Source organism: Tamandua tetradactyla, chromosome 19, assembly GCF_023851605.1.
Source record: "Tamandua tetradactyla isolate mTamTet1 chromosome 19, mTamTet1.pri, whole genome shotgun sequence".
NCBI lineage: Eukaryota > Metazoa > Chordata > Mammalia > Pilosa > Myrmecophagidae > Tamandua > Tamandua tetradactyla.
This window is the reverse complement of record NC_135345.1, coordinates 59,028,646-59,052,779: the sequence shown is the minus strand read 5'-3', so window position 1 is coordinate 59,052,779 and position 24,134 is coordinate 59,028,646.

Genomic DNA, 24,134 nt, shown 5'->3' with positions numbered 1-24,134 from the left:
AGCAGAAGGAGAATGAGATTAGTTTTGGATACCTCTAGCTTAAATTGTCTTAGAGATATTCAGTAGACCAGGGGTTAGAAAATATTTTATAGAAAGGGCCAAATAGTAAGCATTTTAGACTTCGTGGACCATATTTAATTCTGCTATTATAGCATAAAAGCAACCATTGAAAGTAAGTACATAAATGGGCATAGGTGTGTTTCAATAGAACTTTATTAACAAATTCAGTTCTTGGGCTGTTGTTTGTCAACCCCTGCTGTAAATTGTTAACAAAATTTTCTCTATCTTGGGATGTCTTAGTTTCCAGTCTTCTTGAAAACAGATGTTGGAAGGAAAATTTGCATCCAAGAGGTTTACTGAATTAAATATATAAAGAATTAAGGAATGCAGGCCTGAGCAGAGGAAGGAGCTGAACGAAGGGTGTGCTTGTAAGTGTTTAACAATGGACTCCCTTGTAGGAGGTGGATCTTTGATTTATAGCATTTGCTGATTTTCTTGATCCATATAATCCTGCCATAACCAATTTAAAGTTTTCTTCATAACTTCCCTAAATAAGAAATTGAAAATGATGCAAACAATTGGCTCTAAGAAGCGATTTGAAGCTGGCTTAAACACACCATTGAACTGAACTATGATACGACTGTGACAGAGGCCCCATCTGAACCCACGTAGCATTTTGGAGTTAAGATGCTCTCCAGTTGTACCAAACTGAATCAAGAGGGCCAGACTTTCGTAGCCCTAATATATGTGCTTTGTAACCCTAGTATATGCACTGGCCCAGGCAGTTTCTGTCATCTAAGCATAATACCTGGAAAATGGTTAACAGTGCTGATCACAGATAGAATGCTCAACAGTGAAGATTATCTGAGATGAGTACCACAATACCCTTAGGCTGCCAGGTAGGAAACCTGAGTATGTCTGTAGGAAATTAGATTTTAGTTCACTTTTTCATAATATTTTTATATAATAGTAACCATCATAAATTTACCACTTCACAAAATATTTTCTAAAAATTGCCATTGATTATTCCTCAGCCAAATTGACTGAGGGAAATGAATAAATGAAGTCATTCCTATCTCATTTAGTCCCATCAGTAATAATACAAAAATTAAAAATCACAGTCATTTATCATCATTTCCATCTATTGTTTAATTCAGTATGTTTCTTCTCAGTAAGAATCAACCTTAACCACAAATAATGGGTATGAGCTTTGAAGACAGACAAATCCACATTTGAAAAATGGTTCTTCAAGCTATTTTGTAACTTTAAAAAAGTACTTTAACCTCTTAGCCTAATTTTCCAATCTATGAGCTGAGAATAACGTCTACTGTTTTAAATGTTTTATTCGATATTATATGCAAACAATGTATTTTAAACCTTGTCCATCATCATTTTTCATATCTCAGTCTCTTTCATAATAATAGTTAAAAAATTCAGGAATTATGTATTTTCTTACTGCCTTATTTTTGGTTTTTTCTTTCAGAGCCAACATTCTTGAAACGAATATCTATATCCATGCTTCTCAAACTTTAATGCACTTAGCAATCACCTGGAGATCTTGTTAAAATGCATATTCTGAGGCAGTAGTAATGAGAAAGGTCCTGAGATTGTGCATTTCTAACAAGCCCCTAAGTGGCATTGATGTTTTTGGTCTATATGGCAGTTAGATTCAATTGTCAACTTGGCCAGGTGAAGGCACCTAGTTCTTTTCCTGTGGACATGAGCCAATGGTACGTGAACCTCATCTGTTGCTGATTACATCTGCAGTCAGCTCAGAGGCGTGCCTGCTGCAATGAATGATGTTTGACTTAATTGGCTGGTTCTTAAATGAGACAGCTCAACGTAGCACAGCCAAGCAGCTCAGCATACCTCATCTCAGCCCTCGCAGCTCAGCCCAGGCCTTTGGAGATGCATAAAGAAATCACCTCAGGGAAAGTTGTTGGAACCCAGAGGCCTGGAGAGAAGGCCAGCAGAGACCATCCTGTGCCTTCCCACATAAGCAAAAACCTCAGATGAAAGTTAGCTGCTTTTCCTCTGAAGAACTAACAAAATAAATCCCCTTTTATTAAAAGCCAATCTGTCTCTGATGTGTTGCATTCTGGCAGCCAGCAAACTAGAACAGTCTATAAGCCATTTTTGAATAGCAAGGATCTGTATTCACTGTCACCACTGCTTTGTTGTCCATTGACTCTTCTTTCCTCTGTCATCTGATTTCCATTCCTATCACTCCACTGAATATACTCTAGTAATCTCTTTATAGACAAATCTAATAGATCTTCTTAGTCACTAATTTTAGTGACCTCTGTGCAGACTATGATATTGCCCACAGTGGTGATGGAACCCCTATCACTCCTAAGTATATGAATGTCACCCTGTTCCAGACTCACCAGTAGGTAGTGAAACCATGACCAATTTAGCTCATTGTAATTCAGCAGGTTTCATCTTATGCATAAAAAATCATGTAGTCATATATTCCCTTCTCTTTCTCTGATCCCTTTACATGGGTCAAGCTTATTCATTCTTTAGCACTAAATTTAGGCTCAGGCTCTTTGAGAAATAATCCAGTTGTAGGACAATAGAGAATGTCGTAAAATTAAAAGAAAAAAAATCCTTAACTATTTTTTCACCAGATAGCACTACATAGTGAGTTTTTCTATTAAAGATTTTATTTGGCTTTTCATGTGTTTAGAAAAAAATATGAATCATGAGTTTTTCAAATAAATTTAAGCCAGTTGCAAGTTCTATTCCCTAGTAAGATCAGTGCCCACACTGGTTTGAAATAAAGAAAAGCAGAGCATTAGTTACACCATACCAACAAATACAGCTACTCTCTATCTCCTCATATGGATCACACATAAACACATGTGCACACACACAGTACTTACCGTATATGTTCCAACTATTTCTTATACTACCATGAAGACGTCAAAAACATATAAGATGAAGTGTAACACAAAGCTCCACCAAATAAGATAATATATTTAGATATTCCAGAAAAAAGACTTGATGCAGATTTAAAAGTGAAATTTTTGAAGTGGGAGAAAACTGAAAGATTGAGCTTCTGACATTATAGTCAAGCACATACATTTTTCTGGAACTGAAACAACTCTACACAGCAGGTGTAGGTACAGCCTAGCTACAGATAAAGCAGGAGAAGATATCAAATCCTCATGAATACAAGAGCCTCTCATTGTAGTACATGGTGGTTTGGAGGCTCTCTCTAACTTTGCCAGCACATGATAGATACCACCTGAGAAGTTCAATTATTGTCAATATATAGTTCTTACACACTCAGCCATCCTTCAGGATAATCTTTCATTTTGGCTTTAGTTTAGGAAAAATTTATAAATGTTAGGATCTTTGTTTTTTAGTCAAATTATAGTCTAGTAGGACTTACCCATATTTTGGTCTAGGAAACAGATTCAATGAGCAAATTGAACTGTAAATATTTCCCTGCCTTTGGCATCTGCAGTCTATATCTTAACTGAACTAAACAATCTTTTATTTAAATTGTTCTAATATGGAGTTCACTCTGAGTTTCACACCACATGTCAAATTCCTTGCATAAGGATGCATAATTTCAAAAGGGCAAAATACATTATAAGTAGGGGGAAAAAAAGAAAAAAGTTTCCAGGTACAAAACAGAGCTTTGTTTGAAGTTCATAAAACATTGTGAAACGTATATACTATTGTTTTCAAGAGTAACTATATTTGAATTTAAGTTGTCTAATTGCCATTTCAAAGACAGAAAATTCTTTAATATTTAGGGTAGGATAAGATAGCAAAGTAATCACTCAAAAAAGACCATTATTCCCAATATGTTTTTCCCAATATTCTTCATCTGGAAGAAATTGTATAATATTATTGTAAAGGAGGGTGAAATACAACTTTATAAGTGTTGCCTATACCCAAGAGTGATTTTCTAATAAGAGTTTCTAATAAGGTATCTCTCAGCATAATCAGTGCTATGCCAACCAGAGCGACGTATGGAAAATCATGCCTTAAGAAGTAGGCAAAGTGCTGAGTTAAACTGAGGTAGGGCATGGATATTAGGGACTAGATAGTGGAAGAAGAAACCAGAGGGGTATGGGAAATCCTGGTCAGAAACGGCCAAGTTGAACATTGGAAGAAATTTGTCTTTTACTCTGTAATGGGAAAACAGAGAAGTGGTAAATTCTGGTTTATGTTCCAGAGTGATTTTGAGTGCAGGCGACAAGATAGAAGAGTTGTTGAGAAAATTTTAACTGTAGAGGAAAACAGCTCACCAAAATGAGTAGATACTTTTTAAAGTCATACCAATTTATTTCACACTTTTGAACTACAATAGTTAAGTGAGGATAACCAAGATTCACCCCTTGTACCGAGTAAACTTTGAACGCATTATAGGGACAAGCACCTGGGGTTGGTACATCAGATAAAACAGACAGGGAAGGAGTTCAGTGGCGCATGGATATTCAGCAAATATTTGTGGTGGTAGGGGCAGTACCTATGTTCCAGGTGCTGTGCTAAGTATATTGTATGAATCATTTCTCATTCCATCTTTGCAACCATCTTATATATAACTCTTATTATCCTTATTTTATGTTTCAGGAAATTGAGGCATGAGCAAGTTACTCAACGTCACACAGTAAGCAAGTGGCAATACTAGATTCCCGCTCAAGCAATCTGATTCTGAAGATTGCTCTTTTAAATATTATATTACATCCAAGACACCTTCTTTGGAAATGGAAGCTTGCAAAACATTGCAAAATAGTTAGGTGTCCCTACCCTCATGAAGTCTACAATTAATATAGCTGCATGTAATCTGCTTTGTACTGAGGCCTGGAGAGAGGTGAAATAAATAAATAAAAGAAAGAAGTTGGAAGTATGATGTTTGGCACATTTTAGACATAATTATTCATCCCAAATGCAAATGCACGCTGATGGGATAGAGGCCAACCTGACTCCCTAGATTCCAACCAGATTTCCTCTACAGGTTCACAAATAAACATGCATTCATCCAAATGTACAAGGGAACACGTATGTATGAGTAGAGTCACTTACACCAAATCACAAACACCAAAAAAGATAAGTTGAAGAGCTTTAATATTTAAAATGGCTACTCAGAAGCCATTAGTTGTGAGAATGACATTTATAAGACATTACTCTGAGCACTTCATTACTTTGGCCACATCCTGAAGCAATCTTTAATAATTTCCTTAATGGAATGAAGAGATCACAGCTGTAAAGAACCTCTTCAACCTTTTTTTTTTAAAAAAAAAATGGACATTTTTATTAGGTAAATGGGTATTTTTCCCTTTGTGTTTGAATCTACTAAAAAGTTCCTGTGTCTGTTATATTGGATACTTAAAAAAAAAAAAAAAATGCCTGCTCCCTTATTTTAAACAACAAGATTTAAATATATTTTTGAGGACTTGGCAGACATAGAATACGGTGCTAAAATAACTTTAAAATTTCAGTACTTTTCTTTCCTCCATGCCAAGGCTCAGAAAATTATAACTGTAAACATCCTCAGGTGTATATAACAGACACATAAGCAATGTGGTAGAATTTGTATGGCCTAGAAACTACTGAAGAAAATGGAGCAAAAAGATGTATAGGTATTAATCTGATGTAGTCTTTGGGGTAGGATGGCAAAAAATATATATTAATGAAGGTTTCATACTGCAATTACAAAATCTGTAAGTAGGTAAGTCCTGAATTTTATTTTTATAGATTTTTTAGTCACCCATAAAAAATAAAATTCTATTACACAGCCATGTTAAAAAACAACCCCCCCTCCTCTACCCTCATCTATATGTACACATATCTAAGCAACATGAAATCAAACCATGTATTAAAAAATTATCATAGACACCTTTTGTTATGGTTAACTAAATTTGGAAGCTGTATCAGATAGCTAAAGAGTTTCTTTTCTTTTCAATTATGAACGTGAAAAGGGTAAGGAGAAAGGAAAGGAAAAAATACATATGTAGTATTATAGACATCACTTTTCCTCCCAAATTTACAATCTCTAATTTTTGATACAGGGCATTTTCAAATACAACATAGAATTCAAGTGCAATAAATGCTAGCTAAGAACAATTCTCTATTAATGGTTCAATTTCAGTTAATTATGTCTTTACTATAAGCCACTTCAAAGCATGTTAGCAAAAAATAAATTTGCACAAATGCAGAAACAAATAAAATAAACAGGAACACCATAACACTGGTTTATGTTCTTTAAAGTAATAGTGAGTTAAGCTGCCCTCTCTAAATGCTCCTCTCAATGTATTTTCTGCCTCACCTTGGCATCTCTAAATATGAAAAAAATGCCAGGACATCAATGAAATATGGCATAATTAAAGTTTTTTCTTCTGGTTGTAACAATACACTCTTCTAATTCAATTTTAAGTCATAAGTGGAGAGCAAAAGGTCTATTCTCCAAAGAAAGAAGGTTGGGGAATAGTAAATTAATTTAAATTCATTTTAGGTTGTAAACTGACAAATGATATTCCTATCTTATTTCATTTTAATTTAAATATGAAAGTATATATTTGTCTGCCCAGCTTTGATATAGGCCCTAAGCAACACTGTCTTTTCTTTCTCTTGAACAATCTGCCAGTTTATTCCTTGCAGGCCCCTAATGCTCCCTCCCTCATCCTGAATTACCTTGACACTAATCTGCAGCTGTGGGACTGCAGAAAAAAATAACTAAGACTGCAGGATATAAAAGCACACACACACACAAAAAATACCACTTCAGATCCTAAACAGATTCTAAATATCCACTCTCCCCCAAATCCACCCCATCCCCCACCTGACTACCCAGTCACCTGAGGCTCCTAACTGGTAATTCCTTCTTATTCAAGCTCTTACAGTGGCAGCTTAATTATGACAAAGAAACACATTCGAAACCAAGTAGTCCTAATTGCAGCCTCAGAAAAGCAAACCCCTATCATCTTCCAGTGCCTTTTCATTAACCCTCTTCAGCCTTTTAAAAGCCTGCTGTCCTTTGTTTCGATGGAATTGAGTTCTACTCTCTCTCCTGCTAAAGCAGCCCCTGAACAATGTTACCCTTGTCTATTGGTGGTTGCAGGTTTTCCTTTCACAGTTACTGGTGTCGTGACAAGGATATGATTGGAACATCCACTGCACTCTAGACCTCTCTCAGAAATGACACAGGTGCACCACAGACCTACTGTTCTCTACCTCCTTGGATATCTGGAGTCTGCTGAGTATCTAACTCTTGATCCATGCTCCAGAAGATTTATCCATTGACCTATGGTAAGAATATGACTTTGATTGAGAGTGCTCTTTTTGTGTGTTGAGATGCAAATGAGTAAGGATTCACTCCCTAATTCTTTTGGTTTGAGTTGGTTATTTTGGTTTGAATGAGAAGTTCCTGGACAGAAGACACCTTGGCTCTTCTTGGTGGGATTTCATCCCTACTCCTTGGAGTAGGATTTCTAGCTTCTGTCTGTATGTTGAATGAGAAACTTCCTCGAGTGGAAGTCTTCTCGGCTTTTGTGAGAGGGATTTAATCCCCGGCCCATTCCACAGAACAGGATTCTTTCTGGTTCTTTTTTGTGGAGACTGTCTCTTCTCTTTTCTTTGTTGAGATATCATTTGAATTTTTATCTTTCTCTTTTTTGGAGAGGGGTCTTCAACCTTAGTTGTTTTGGTGTCTTAATTCACTATGGGAAATCCCCCAATTTTGACTCTCTGGTTCTTAAGAACCTTCTGATAATATGCTTAGCTACTTTGGGGTTAATTTGGTTTCCTTTGTTTCTCCATGGTATAATTTCACTAAGATTCCCCAGAATTTCAGTGGCCACTTTAGGAAACATGAGATCTCCCTATACCAGCTCATCTAACACCCCTATCTTCTCAGCACCCCATACTCCTTTCTGCTTGGTTTTCACCTTCGACCTTCCCCCAAATTGTTTAAATCCTTTCCACTACCATTCCAGTTCCCCATCTTCTTATAGTCCCTGGAGTGTTAGGCTCCCTTTCCCAACTTGGGGCTCTTGAAGGGCTCAGACACCCAAAACAACCATCTGAGACTGAAAAGTTCATTGGAAACAAACTGGATATTGTAACCACTCAGATGGACTTTGGAGTAGCCCAGATGGCTGCCTGTCCTTAGTATCTCATCCAAAGTTTCATCTATAGCTTCCAAAAGATTACACATCCAGGCAAAGATTAATTCCAAATTAATTTTAAAAATCCATTAAAATAGCTGTATTCTAATTGGCCTAAAGATGATTAAGTACAAATTAAATGCTGCTAAAATCTCAGGAATTAAAGAAACTGAACTTGCAATACTTTCAATGTTAAAAGAAAAAATATTCTTATGACTAACCCTAAATGTTTTAAAAATTAATTATATATAATTTGGGAACATCTTCAGAAAATAAGATTATACTGTTGGTTTAATAAAAAAAAAATACAGCCATGCCTTTTGTATTACAATACAAGTAAGCATACATTTTAATCTACTTAGGTATGTTCTTCCTGAATTTATATAGACATACTTACTGATCAAATAAGTTAGTATTGCATCTAATAGATGCTTAAGATGATTTTTTAAAAATGTAAACTTCCCCTTAAAAAAATTGAGTCACTATTCTGACAAACTCTATTTCGAAAGCAATTACATTTTTTTAGTATGTCACCTTTAATATAGACTCCACAATATTTTGATAACTTAAATCTCAGGCTTATGTTGCCATGAGTTTGGGATTTCCTCAAGATATATCAATAGCTTAAAGAGACATCAAAATATCCAAGGAGAATTTTTTCTTTTAAGACATGTTTCCCAGTTTTTAAGAGTGTACTTACCAACATCTAATTCCACAGAATTTCAAAAAGATCTTTTTTTCTTTCTTGATTCTTTTTAAACTCTTCAATTTAGTAGCTATGGCACAAAAAGCATCTATTTTATACTTATATTCCATTGGTTTTTGTAATAGTTAGTTGCATTTAATAATAAACAATAAAATAATTAACTATCATAATAGGTAACAACAAGGCTAATGCTAGTGAAGCATTTAACACAAATGATGGGACCATAGGTGGGTGGGGTACTTGGCATGAATCTATTAGCCATGATCACCCAACCAGGACAGTAATAAGAAATAAGTATATTTTCTAGTGGGAATGGTAAATGCTGGTTTATTAGGTGAGTATGTAAAAGGTAAGTGGCTTAGGAAGATTCCCTCTGGGTTTTGTATTAGGAGACAGTAGTGCCTTGTGGAATATGAGGGATGCATCTGGTACTTAGGAAGAGACTAGTACCACTGGCTGAAGAAAGCAATGATGGAATCTCAGAAATTACCTGGTGAAGGACATATAACTCCAGGCTATGTATCATTACATGTATCTTGCTGCAGATAAAATGTAACTTCCAATCAATGTAAGATTTGGCTAGTGACATCAACAACATGGTGATGTAAGACATCCTGTAGAAAGGTCTCCCCTCAGAATTAACAAATAAAAGGACAAATTCCACTTGATTAGAACTCTGGAGGACATTTGGAACTGGATAAGGACTCCAAGAACACTGAATAAAAGTAAAAGAAAAATAATATCCAAGATCAGGCAGCAAATTTCCTACCCAGAGTCACCAGTCTATACCCATCTCCCTGACTTGGTCCTCACACAATTTGGGGGTCACACAGAGACATATGGCTTGGGTCACTCCTACCATGAATGCAAATTATAGAACCACTCATAGCAATTATTAGAAATCCATCTATATCCAGGCACAGGAAACCAAGTCTTCAGAGACCCAGTGTGGAAAACAAGACACCGAGGAGTGCCACATACAAAAGAATCTCCAGGGAAAACGTAAATAAAAGATCATAGCAGAATTGTTGGCAGGAGAGGCACACATTCAATCCAGCCTTTGTTCACTGAACTACCTAAATGCAAAACAAATCTTTCTGAATTTGTCCACCTGTCTGGATTGCTTGCACTAGGTCCCTGGGATGGATACTCTAACAAGGAAGAAGTAAGAGGCAGAAAAGTATCACAGTAAAAAAAAAAAAAAAAAAAAAAAAAAAAGAGGTGGAACTGAGCTGCTCTAAGAAAGGATGGGCCCCAGAACTGAAAAGTATAAGGAAAAGAAATCACTGAGTTAGAGAAAGAACATAAACAAATCACAGGTGCTGGTAAGAAAATTTTGCACTAAAACAAACAAAACATATCAAGATTACCAGAGAAAGAATAGAGGAAAAGAAGCTTTCTCATGGAGGAGAAACAATTGTACAAGAAGCCCAACCTTAAAAATTGTGCTGCAATCCAGGGCAAGAAACAGATGAAGAGGTGCTGAGGAAATCTGAATAGTTAAACATGGGCTACTCTAAAGATCTAGAATAAGTTTGATCAAACATCAGAGAAGAACCTTTACATGAAGCCAATCAACAACTAAGTCCTAGACAAAAGGGAGAAACTACTTTTCAAAGTTAATACATCAAAATAATCAGGTATCCATACATTAGCAAAATATAACAATCCATACTAAGAAACAAGAATATATGGCTCAGTTAAGATAACAAATGAAAACTTCAGAGAAGACACAAGATTGGAAAAACTAATTAAAGAATTTCAAGCAAATACCCTAAACCAATTCAAGGATAGTAAAATAAATATGGATATAGAAATAGAGGATATTAAGACAATGTGTGAGCATAAATAAAAATTTGAAGTTAAAAAGAAAACATAACAAATTATGAGGATGGATGCCACAAAATGGAGATTTAAAACACACCAGAGTCATTCAACAGCAGATTTGAACAGGAAGAAGAAAGAATCAATGAATAGAAGCTAGGACAATCAAAATCATATAGTCAGAAGAACATGCAGAAGAAAGAATAATAAAAACTGATCAGTGTCTTAGGGATTTGTAGGACAGCATAAGGCACGCAAACACATGCGACATGGATGCCCAGAATGAGAGGAGAAAGGAAAAGGGGCAGAAACAATATTTGAGGAAGTAATGTCTGAAAATTTTCTAACTCTTAAGAAAGACAGGAATCTGCATATCCAAGAAGCACAACATACTTGAAACAGAATAAATCCTAATACAATTACTCCAAGGCCCACGCTAATGAGAATGTCAAATTTAAAGATAAAAAATTTTAAAACAGCAAGACAAAAGTTATTCATCACATACAAAGGGTACTCAATAAGACTAAATTCCACTTTCTCATCAGAAACCATGGAGGCAAGAAGGCGGTTGTATGATATATTCAAGGTATTGAAAGAGAAAAGCTTTATTTTTTTTAAATAAAATAAACTTTATTTAATTTTTTTTAAAAGCAAAATTCTTTATCCAGCAAAATTTTCCTTCAAAAATGAGGGAAAGTTAAAAATATTCAGATAAACAGAACCTGGCAGAGTTTATCAACAAAAAATCTGCTCTACAGAAATTACTATAGTTGAGTTCTGCAGGTTGAAAGTAAAAGACAGGAAAGAGTGGCTTGGAATAGCTTGAATAAATGAAGCTCTTCTGTAAAGGTAATTTAAAAGGTAAAGCAAATCCCAATAGTGCTGTCTCCTCAACATACAACTCTGCTCTTTAATTCCTATACTTTTCAGTTTTGGGGCCCATCCTTTCTTAGAGCAGCTCAGCATCACCTTAATATCTTAATAATGGACTGTGCTGGTTTGAAACTGTTGTGTATTCCAGTAAAGCCATGTCCTTTAATCCTGATACAATATTGTAGTATGGAAACTTTGATTAGATTGTTTCCATGGAGATTGCCCCACTCAGTTGTGGGTGTAACCTTTTGATTAGATCGAGATGTGACTCTGTCCATTTAACATGTGTCTTGATTAGTTTACTGGAATCGTTTAAAAGCAGAAACATTCTGGAGAGAGCTCAGAGCTCACAGATACGGAGAACTTTGGAGATGCAGAAAGAAAATGCCCTCAGAGAAACTGTTTAAAACTAGAAGCCTAGGGACCAGCAGTCACCAGCCATGTGCCTTTCCAGCTGACACAGGTATTCAGGGACACAGGTATCCAGGGAGAGAGACCTTAACTCAAGAAAGGCTGATGGGTTTCTTGAAAGACCCATCAGCCTTTCTTGAGTCAAGGTCTCTCTCCCTGGATACTTTAGTTTGGACATTTTTATAGCCTTAGAACTGTAAACTTCTAACTTAATACGTTCCATTTTTAAAGGCCATTCCATTTCTGGAATATTGCATCCCAGTAGCATGCAACAAACTAAAACATGGAAATAAAAATATATAAAGAGGTAATAATAAAAATATATATAAAGAGGTAATGTTGGACAAAAACAAAACAAAGAGGAGAAACAGGTATTTAGAAGCAGAGAATGTGTATGCAATTGAAGCTAAATTGATATATTTTCAAATTAGTAGCTTATAGATTTAGGTTGTTGTAGTTTGAAGCTGTTATGTACCCTAGTAAAGGCCATGTTCTTTTAATCCATCCCTGTGAGTACAGACCTTGTGTGGGTGAGACATTTTCAATAGGTTATTTCAATCAAGATGTGGCCCACTCCACCTTATTCAAGGTGTGTCTTAATCCTCTCACTGGAGTCCTTTATGAGAGGATAAAACACAGAGAAGCTAAGAGATGAAACTGAGAGACTAAACAGACATCACCATGTGGCTTGCTATCTGACAGAGGAGCCCCAGCTTGCCAGTAGCCAGTCTTCAGTGAAGATATCATCATGTTAGTGCCTTAACTGGGACATTTTCATGGCCTTAGAACTATAAATTTAGTGAGCTAATAAATTGCCACTGTTAAAAGCCAGTCCATTTCTGGTATATTGCGTTTTGTCAGCTTTACCAAACTAAAGCAAACTTTGTTACAAGAAGAATGGGATGCTGTGATTTCCAAATGGCAAAACTGCTAGAATAGCTTTATACATGGATAATGGAAAGATTCTGGAAGAAATGTGAGGTGCTTCATTGAAAAGGCCTAGATTTATATGGAGAGGCTGTTGATAGAAATATGGATGCTAAAAGTACTTATGATGAGAACTTACATAGGAACGATGATTGTGCCATTGCAAATTGGAACAAAGGCAATCCTTGCTTTAAAGTGGCAGAGGATTTGGCAAAATTGAGCCCTGATGTCAGATTGAAAGCACAATTTGAAAGTTATGAGCTTGGATATTTATCTGAAGAGATTTCCATATTAAATGTGGAACATATGGCCTGGCTTCTCCTTGAAGCTTACAGAAAGGATTTGTGGAAAGTCCTATTTTCTGATGGTTGAGATCCCTGTGTTCTGCATGCAAAAAATGACATGGTTTTGTAAGAACTGTATGAATAGAATCATTGCTAGCATAGAGTGAAAGGGACAGTAAAAGGACAGATTGAAGGAAAAATGACTTCAAAGACAGAATCATGGAAGCTGAGATCTGGAACAAAGATACCTCACATGAAAGAGAATGGACCCACCCATGTACACAGAAAGGGTGAGTTTGCCCAGGAGCTTACAAAGTGTGAGCCATCACCATTGTTCAAGAAGAGTATTACCACCCTAGGGATTTCAGATGCCTGGGTGATTGAGGAAAGCTTGACTACCTGCTCAGGAAAAATGCTGCTGCCCAAGGCTTCAGAGAGGGAGGAGTGTATTCCGAGGGAATTGAGGAGGGTCTGGCTACCACTCAACTGATCTGTGTCCTGGAAATTGGAGAGGGACCAATTGCCATCTCAATGCTTGAGGAGAGTGGAGCTTAGAGTTTGGTCACTATTCCCATACTGCTTGAAGAAGATGGAGCCAAGACCATGTTCATTAACCCAGTACTTGAGCTATTGGAGCCCTCACCCCAATGTTTGGTGAGAGCAGAGCCCCTGCATAAGCCCTTGGAAAAGGTATAACTACCACCCTATCAAACCCCAAGGAGAAAACATCATTCTATAGATGATTCTCAGAACTTCAAATCTAATGAAATATGTCTTGCAGGTTTGAAATTGTTTGGGACCTATGAACCAGGCTTTCCTTTCAATTTACCCCTATGGAAATGGGAGCCCTTACTCTACGATATTAACTCCCTTGTACATTGGACACACAATAGTTATTCTACATTTTAAAGGTCCACAGGCAATGTGGAATTTTACTCCAGGACAAACCACACCTGTAACTGATTTTTGATGAGGCTTTGTACTTAATACTGTTACTGAAATGATTTAGGTCTTTTGTAATATTTTGATGGAATGAATGCATTTTGCATATGGAAAGAACATGTCTTTTGGGGGTCCAGTGGGTGGAGTGTGCTAGTCTGAAGCTATTATGTACCCAAGAAAAGGCCGTGTTCTTTTAATCCATTCCTGCAGGTGCAGACCTATTGTAGGTGGGAACTTTTGATGAGATTATGTAACTGAGGTATGACTCTCTCATTTTTAGTGGGTCTTTATCATTTCTCTGGGATCCTTTATAAGAGGATAAAACACAGAAAAGCTAAGAGATGAAATTAAGAGAAACACAAAAGATGTTTACATAAAAAGCCATAGACTGGGAAACTAGAAGCTGAAGCAATGAAACCTGGGAGAGATGGACTAGCAGACATTACCACATGCCTTGTTATCTGACAAAGGAGCCCAAATTCACCAGGAACCAATTTTCAAAGAAGGTATTTTCCTGTTGATACCTTAATTGGGACATTTTCATGGCCTTGGAATAGTAAATTAGTAAGCTGACAAATCCCCATTGTTAAAAGCCAGTCAATTTCCAGTATTTGCATTTTCATCAGCTTTAGACAAACCAAAACAGTTGTGTAATATAAAGTTCAGGGAAATCACAAAGAAAATATTTTTAAAATATACAGACCCAACAGCCTGTGGGATGCTGGGTGCTGGGCCAGGAAATCTGGCACTGACCCTTAAAGTGGGCCCAGCTCACAGACCTGTCAGAGAGAAAAGACTCAGAGATGGTATCCTATAACAAGAAGACATAAGCAGAGTAATGAGGTAGTAGGGAGCATGGCTGGAGCAATGGACAGGGAGCCTAGTAGTATGGCTTTCTGGGTCCTAGATCAGCACTGACTCACTGTGTGGCCTTGGTGCTTCTATCTTCACAAGTCTTGGCTTCTTTATAAAATAAATTATGGAAGACCCAAAAAGGACAGATATATTTATGGTGGTCAGGTTTCAGGCCTTCAGAAACTCAAACCTAATGTTATCCCTTGGTTAGGACAAGGGGAAGAGACATGGCTCTTTAGAGTCCTAGAGTTCCAGTGAGGAGGAGATGCCAAACAAGACCTACACAGGAATTCCATTTTCAAAAGCTAAACTGTTCTCCAGGCTGAAAGAACAGAAAGAATGTTTGGTCTCAGATGAGGTGATGACCTCAAACAAGAGGTACCCAGGTTTTGAGATCAGAAGTGAGAAGGAACACAATGGTACAGAAGAGGACATTTTTGAAGAAGTCTTGCTAGATGAAGCATTTTTGGCTCCTACAAGATATTGTTAAAGAATATAATTTGAGATTGAATATTAAAGATATCCATTAATATCCCAAAACATCATCAGGGTAGCCCACCAAAGAAAAGGGTAATTTAAGGTAATTGCAAGTAATGAGAAGTCCTCTGCAAAAGAATTCTATATATGTTTCTCAGTGTGTGTGCTAGTTTGAAAGTATTATATACCCCAGAAAAGCCATATTTTAATCCTGATCCAATCTTTTGCAGGCAGCCATTTCTTTTAATCCCAAATCAACACTGTAGGGCAGATATTTTTTACTAGATTATTTCCATGGAGATGTGACTCACCCAGTTGTGGGTGTGGACTCTTTATTAGATGGAGATTTGACTCCACCTATTCAAGGTGGATTTTAATTAGTTTACTGGAGTACTTTAAAAGGTGAAACATTTTGAAGAAATGCAGAGCCAACAGAAACTTCAGAGCAAAGCTGATACACATGCTGACACTTGGAGCACAGAGACATGGCAGTTTAGAGAAACTTAGAGCCCAGCACACATTGCTATGAGATGTTAAGCAAACCAGAACCTGGAGAGAGCCAAGGGAAGCTGAGAGATGAAATCCAGCCCCAGAGAAGCAAAGTGAGGAACCCAGAGATGAAATCCAGCCCCAGAACAGCAAAATGAGGAACCCCCATAGAGGGATAGAGGCTGAGAGCAACAGCGCCCAGGAGCAAGAGAACAGCAGATGCCAGCCATGTGACTTCCTAGTTGACAGAGCTGTTCCAGACCAATGGCCTTTCCTGAATGAAGGTATCTTTTCTGGGTTCCTTAGTGTGGACATTTTCATAGGCTTAGAACTGTAAACTTGTAACATTAAATTCCCTTTCCTTTTCCAGTTCTGATATGTCACATACTAGAAACTTGAAAATTAATACAGTTTAAAGGAGTTTTACTCAGAGCTCACACCTTACTAGGCATCAATTCTCTCAAACAGGAGAGAAATACTACCATGGCCCAGACTATAGAAGAGTTTCAATAACAGTTCAAACTTTATTAGACACCACAAACCCTCCCTGGAGAGAAGCCCTACAAAATCCCTTGATGGGTGAATCTTTAGCCAGAGCTCAGCCTTCGTCATCCTTCAGAGGACACAGCCTAGTGAAAAGTCATACTATTGTGGGAATACAGCAAGAGCTTCAGCCAGAGCTCCAACCTAACAACCCACAAGCAGCCACAAATCAGCTAGGAACCTTACAAGTGTGGTGAATGTGAGAAGATTTGTAGTCAGAGTTCTACCTTAATTGCCCACCAGACCTGCACATGGAGAAGAAAACCTTTGCATGTCAGAAGTGTGGGGAGAGCTTCAGCTACAGCTTTAACTTCCTCTGGCACCAAAATACTCCTACTAATGAAACTTGTGAGTGTCAGGAGGATAGGGAAAGCCTCAGCTACAGTTTTAACTTCCCCTGGCACCAGAAGACTCCTACTACACTTACATGTATTCTTAGATAATATCTGTATAGATGCTTACTAAGTACAGATATGTGATTTATGTCTTGGACATAGAAGTAAAATAGATAAATGAGAAAAATAGAAGTTAAGGGGACAACAACTGGGTGACACTGGAAGTAAATAATTGGAAAGAGGGTCCGTGGTTATTTACCACAGGATGTTTTAAATCCTGAGTCTATTTTAAGCTGTGTGTTCATAGGCTTAAAATTTATAGATACTTAGAGAGTTATATAAATCAGAGTTAATACACTTGCAAGTAATGTGTAACTAAGTTAATGTAGAAAACCACTTGAACATTTATACTACTCTGAGTTTAACAACTTGATCTGTGAATTTTATCTATGACTCCTGTGCCTTCATCCTTGTAACTGATTACATTATTGTAAAAGACATTTAAACAGGTAAAGATTGAGGTTTATCTAAGGTTGTCTCTGATTTGGAAATCAGGTAAAGAAATAAGGTTGGTGAATGTGATATTATATCATCCATGAACCTGAACTCAAAATAAAACTTGAAAAATAATAGTACCATGTGTATATGTTTGTATACACACATATACATATTTGTGTGTATATGTATAAAGTACATACATATACACAAAAATGTATATGTATGCATTCAAAAAATGGTGTTGAGGAAACTGGATATCCATATGCAAAAGAATGAAGGAGAACCTCTATCTCACACTATATACAAAAATTAACTCAAAATGGATCAAAGACCTAAATATAAGAACCAGGATTTTAAAAGTCTAAGGAGAAAATATCAGGAAACATGTCAAGATCTCATTTTAAGAAATGGTTTCTTAGACTTTTCACCCATGGCACAAGCAATGCCAGAAATAATAGATAAATGAGACCTTATCAAAAATTAAAATCTTTTGATCATCAATGAATTTTTTCATGTAAGTGAAAAGACAACATATTTGAATGGGAAAAACTCTTTGGAAACCACATATCCAATAACAGTTTAATATCCAGAGTATATAAATAAATCCTGCAACTCAGCAACAAAAATGTAAATTAAACAATTGGCAAAAGTCTTGAGTAGACATTCTACCAACAAATGGCTAAAAAGAACATGAAAAAAAATGAGCTAACCTCATTAGCTATTAGGGAAAAGCAAATCAAAACCGCAATGAGATAACATTTTATGCCCACTAAAATGGCTACTTTCAAAACAGAAGGCAATAAGTTTTGTGAATGATCTGGAGAAATAAGGAAACTTATTCATTACTCTTGGTAATGTAAAATGGCTCAGCAGCTGTGGGAGACAGTTGGGAAGTTCCTCAGAAAGCTTTGTATAGAATTTCCATGTGACCCAGCAATCCCTCTACTAGTAATGTGCCCCAAAGAATTGAAAGCAGGGACTCAAACATATATTTACACACCAATGTTCATAGTGACATTGTTTGCAATTGCCAAGAGATGGAAGCAACCCAAGTGTCCATCAACCAATGAATGGATAATCAAAATGTGGTATATACATACAGTGAAATATTTTTCAGCATATAAGAGGATTGAATTTGTGGTTCAATATGGATGAACCTTGAAGACATTACATTGAGTGAAATAAGTCAGACAAAAGGGCAAATACAGTATGATCTCACAGTATGATATGAAATAAGTAGAACAGGCAAACTCATAAAATTAGAATCTAAAATATAGTTTACCAGGGACTGGGTTGGGGGTAAAGCATGAGGAGTTAACGCTTACTTTGTATACGTGTTGATTGTAAAGATTTGGACTCGGCTGTTGGAGATGGTAGTACAACATTGTGGACAGAATTAACAGCCCTGAATCATGTATGCTGATGTGGTTAAAGTGAAAATTTAGATTGTATATATGCTAATAGAATAAAAATTAAAAGACAAAACACAGGATTGTTCAACACACTGAACTGCATTTTAAACACTGGACTGTAATTAATAGTATGATTGTAAAAATGTTCTATAATGAATTATAACAAATGTGCCACATTAGTGGGAGACGTTAAAAATAGAGTGGCATATTATTTATTGAAGACTCATCTTGGTTTAAAATGATTTGTCTTGGAAATGTTTGGTCATTTTGTATGAAGATGACCACTATGTATGAATATGGCTACTATATGAAAATACGTAGAATTGGGAAAGAAGGAAGATTTCCTGGGACAAAACGTTGACCATCCACTCAGACAAATGTTCTTTAACAATGTGAAAAGATGTGAAAGTCACAAAGAAGAATAAGTTTAAGTAACAGGAATTCAAATTAATATCTGAGGGAGATCGTTAGATCAGAAACCTAAAGACAAATCATCAAACAAAAAATGGAAGGCATTGGACTTTCTACAGAGAAACCTTTAGGCCATGTTAGGAAATTTGTCAGGTTAGCTTGAGTAAAATGACTAGCCATTGAAGAATTTTAAACTGAAGTATTACTTTATTTCTATTAATCCTATTGCAATTTACAAATGGTTTCAATGAAGATACTTTGCAAAGTTGGTATCTAAAGTTAAGAGAATGAAAGGAGACACCTGTTAGAAATCTTGCCATTTTATTTCAAGTAAAACATTTGTAATAGGAAAAATATATGGCAGATTATATCGCATTATATTGACAAAGAGCTTTGCCTTTGTAGAATTGTAGTCAAACCAAGGGAAAGTATATGAAGTCAGGATGTGTTCCATTCATTGAGTAACCCTGAAGACAGGTGATTTTTATACAGGCAAACAAGGCAATTGTCTGCCATCAGGTATGCAGTAACCCTTCAGAGGGTCTTACCTTTGAAACTTAGAAAAATCAGGCTCTTCCTGAATCAGTCTTCCTGAAAAGCTTCAACTGTTATCCCAATCTCCAGCAGTTCTGTATACTTTGGATGTTTGAAGACAAGATTTATGTTCTTTGTTTCAAAGGTTGATAGTGTCCTCTCTTACTTGATTATTGCATTAGTTTTTGGCCTTGACGACCTGAATGTACCCTCTGAAGCATTGCTTAGGCTTTCTGGGCCTTAATTTTTTCATATATAAAATATGCTATGTGTTTTATGGGTTATTTTGGGCCAGTTTCTGGCTCAATATATACTGCATTAAGAAAAATTAAATAAATTTAAGTTGTACTTAACTCGAGGATTAAACTTCCTTAGCAAATGCGGGTGAATTACCATATAAGATAGTAAGCAATAACATGAAAAGCAAAACTTATAATTTTGCCTGAACTCCTACTGTATTAACTAATTTGCTTAGCAAACTATGAAGCTGCTATCAATAGACAAAAGCAGATGTGATATCAGGTTTCCCAAGAGACAGAATTTCTCTTCTTAGACTGATTTCAAAGCATAAATTATAGACTCAGGCTATCCAAAGAAAAAGTGGTAAGATTTTATAATCCCTGTTTTAGTTTCCTAGGCAGCTCAAAGCAAACGCCATGAAATGGATTGGCTTTAACAATGGGAATTTGCTTGCGCATTGTTTTGTGACTGGGACCACATCCAAATCATGACATCATCAAGGCAACACTTTCTTTTCCTGAAGACCTGGGGCTGATAGCCTTGGCTCCTTGGCTCCTCTGTCACCTGGCAAGGTACATAGCACCGTCTACTGGTCTCTCCCTTCTCTTTCTGGTTTTGTTGATTTCAGCTTCTTTTTTCTTTGCTTTTCTCTATGTGTGTCTGAATTTCATTCTCTTATACAGGACCCTCATAATACAGTTAAGACCCATACTGATTGAGGTGGACTACATCATAACTGAAGTAACTTCATCAAAAGGTCCAACTTAAAATGGCTTCATACCCACCGAATGAATTAATTTTAAGAACGTGTTTTTCTGGGGTACATGTAACTTCAAACTACCATAATGCCTTGAACCGGACTAGAACAGAAAAGCTATTAGAAAATGAGGTGATTATGATGCAGGCTATTCAATCCTCCCCACTTCTGTTTTTTGCCTCTCTACTTTATTCTTTCTCCCCTATTGGCTTCTTTTCTCTGTAAACTTAAACTCTCTTCTTGTAGCTTCAGCTTTCCCTGTATCTTCTATTATTTTGCTCCTCCTTCTATTGCTAATTAGTGACTTGCCATGTTTTCACATCAATCAATTTTAGGGTTGGGCCATTTCATACATATGGTGAACAAACCATAAAGCATTGTAGGTGATCATAGGACTTATGTCCATTCCTTCATAGCCTCTCAACTGAAAAATAGCATTAGTTATCTGTTTTGAGGAATTCTCTTTTTGAATGGAAGAGTCATTCAGTGGAAGCTGTTCTCATATCAAACTCGTTTTGAAGTCATGTAATAAAACTAGCAGATGTTATTATCAATTCTTCTTTACAATCAAATACTGTTAGTAATGCCTGAAATAGGATTACCACCAAATTGCTTAAAATGTATAAACTTATTGAGCTGGTTATTTAGAAATACTGAATTAGAAGTACAGAATGTTTCACATGTTGTGGGGCAGTATAACTATTTAGAATTGAAATCAGATAACTGTCACTTAGACTGTAATATTTGTATTTTGTTGATTTATCCTCCTTTTAATAAGTCAAAGTTCCCATTCTCCATCCTCTTTACCTCTCTGAAGTCCAAAACTTTCTGTCATAATTCTAGAATTCTAGAATGTACAGAGAACTTCAACAGTATTGAGGTAATAGCTGTATCCATACAGGAATTCCTGTCTGGTTATATTCCTTGTCTACAGCCTTCTTATTGATATTTGCTGCCCATAAGTTTGTCTCAACAGGTGCATTGTCTCTGCAGTGCTTTTTGAGCTGGTTGAGAAAACACCTTTTTTGAGTTGCTGCTCCCTGGCATAGCATACATTTCCAAACCTTAAAGGTGCTAAAAATATTATGCGTTCCTTTTGTCCTTGTATTTAACACACATTTATTGAACCTCTATTGAATTCTGGCAATTGTGTGAAGCACAGGGGTTACAGCAGTAAACAAAACACTTATGACACTTGCCTCAGAGAATATCTGGTACAGAAGAAAAGAAAGACATTTTAAAAGCCCATGCTCTGTCTCTGGAGCCCCGTATAATTTCTAATTGTGATGAAAACAATATCATCCACCCCTACTTTGGCTTACATATTACCATCGCCACATACAACCCAGATCTCTCAAAGACTATCTTCAAAACAGCTTTAACATGAATTCCTTTAGAAGAGTCAGAGCTAATGCCTAAAGCTAAGAGGAAAACAGACATCATATCAATAATGCCCCAAATAATCTCATCTTCTCCTTGCCTTGGGTACCACAAGAGCCTCCTTCTTTCGACTCCTTACCAAAGTTCTGCTGCTGCTGGAATCTTGCAAATAGCTAATAGTTCAGTTGAAGGCTGGAGGAATGTTGAGAGCCTCACATGCCTGATCGTCACAAATCTGAGCTGAGCCAGTCCTGTTATAACTGTAAATCATCCATTGCTTTCCTTACATTTGGCAAAACCTTCATGAGCAAGTGGCCTGAAACTAAGAAGCCATGTACTTTTCTTACTTTATATTAGAATCTTGAAGAAAGGTAATTTGTCAATCAAAATGAAATTTAAATCACTTAATTCATGATTGTTCCTTAGCATGTTTAAGCCAACATTCATTTAGAACTTACTGCTCTATAAGGAAAGTAAGATGCAAAGAGGTGAAATGATTTATCAAGATTATACAATCATGCAATAGCAGAGTTAGGCCTCTTACTCTCAGCTCAGTGACTTTCCTCCTTTTCTCTTCATATCAAACTGAGCAATGTAACCATTTGTTTTGTAATCTCTTGACAAGACATTACTATCGAATATGGTGTGACAGTCTTCTCTGCTTGTCATGTTACTAGAAGTTAGAATTTAGAGGCTGCACCTTAGCAAGCATATATTCCACTCCTTTATTATATTATTTTCCTCTTTATATTGGTTGAAGTATCTCAAATTCTAACAATATTTATTTATTAATTTATTAATTACAGTAGTTAAATGTAAGTGTCTGTAATTTAAAGCAAGCACCATCTTTCTTCTTTCTTTTACCCTTAAATATTATCACTATTTAGACAAGGATTTCAAATTGTAGAGTTGAATTAAAACACAGTTAATATATAATTATAATTCTAATAACATGTTAAATTTAAATACATTTCTTCCAACATTAGGAATTAATTATTTTCCTACTTATTAAATTGAGAACTCCATAATATCTTTCATGTGTGTTCCTAAGACTTTAATAGGTGTGACATAGCTGAACTTTAAACTTTTTTCTTCTTTTTGTATGAGATATTTTTTTTGGTTGCTCACTGATTTAGTAGTGAATAGTTCAAGTTTTGGAGAAAAGTATTATGCAGATATGTAATGAAAATAAGTGAGAGTACTTTAGAGAAAAAGAAAAGACCTAGTATAAATACAAGTTATTCATATTTTAATCACTTTAATTTGGCTGGCACAATCACCCTGATGGTTTGGCACTTTTCCTGTTCCTATGTATTAAGACCATGTTTGGTCATAATCAAACACACTGTTGGTAAAACAATGCCATATCGCCCTGAGCAGGTACTACCTCTTTTATGATGATGCACAGAAAACAAACTATCTTGATTTTGTTTGCTTTGTATAAACATGGAAAGAAAAAAATCTTGACAGAAATTTGACTTTAATTTTCAAATAAACAGATACCTTCAATCACTTTTAGTATACCAAAACCAAATCAAAGCTCTGTTTTTATTTTAAATCAGAGCTTAATCATGTTCATATGTAGCATTCTGTCAGCAGTCAACAAACAATTCTGAAATGATAACCATCATTAGAGATGTCTAAGCAATTTTATTTTCTCCCAAATCTATTTACTCATAGACAGAAAAGAAGAGCAACAGAAAAGAAGATTACTTCAAGCTTTTATCTCTTTTTTATTATTATAATTCTCAAGGGAGAATAGCATAAAGGTAAGGCAATATAAACTGGTCATAAAATGTTTCAACCACGAAAAAAATTTAAAAAATAAAAAATCACTGGATGAAGAATATCACTTTTATCTGAACTAAAGGCAACAATACAAAATTGTGTTCTCTCTCAGGTCCGGGGCCAAGGCCCCAATTCTACCACTTGGGAGAAAAACGATGTAAGTTCAAGAGTCAAACTGGTTTCTATTATAAAGGCAGTAGATTAGTCCATGATCAGTATCTGAAACTGCTAAACCTTACCTCTGCTTCTATTCAGCAGCCTTGTATTACCCAGTGTCTGGTAACTCTCTCCCCATCCACCAGGATGTGTGATGCTCTCTAATGTC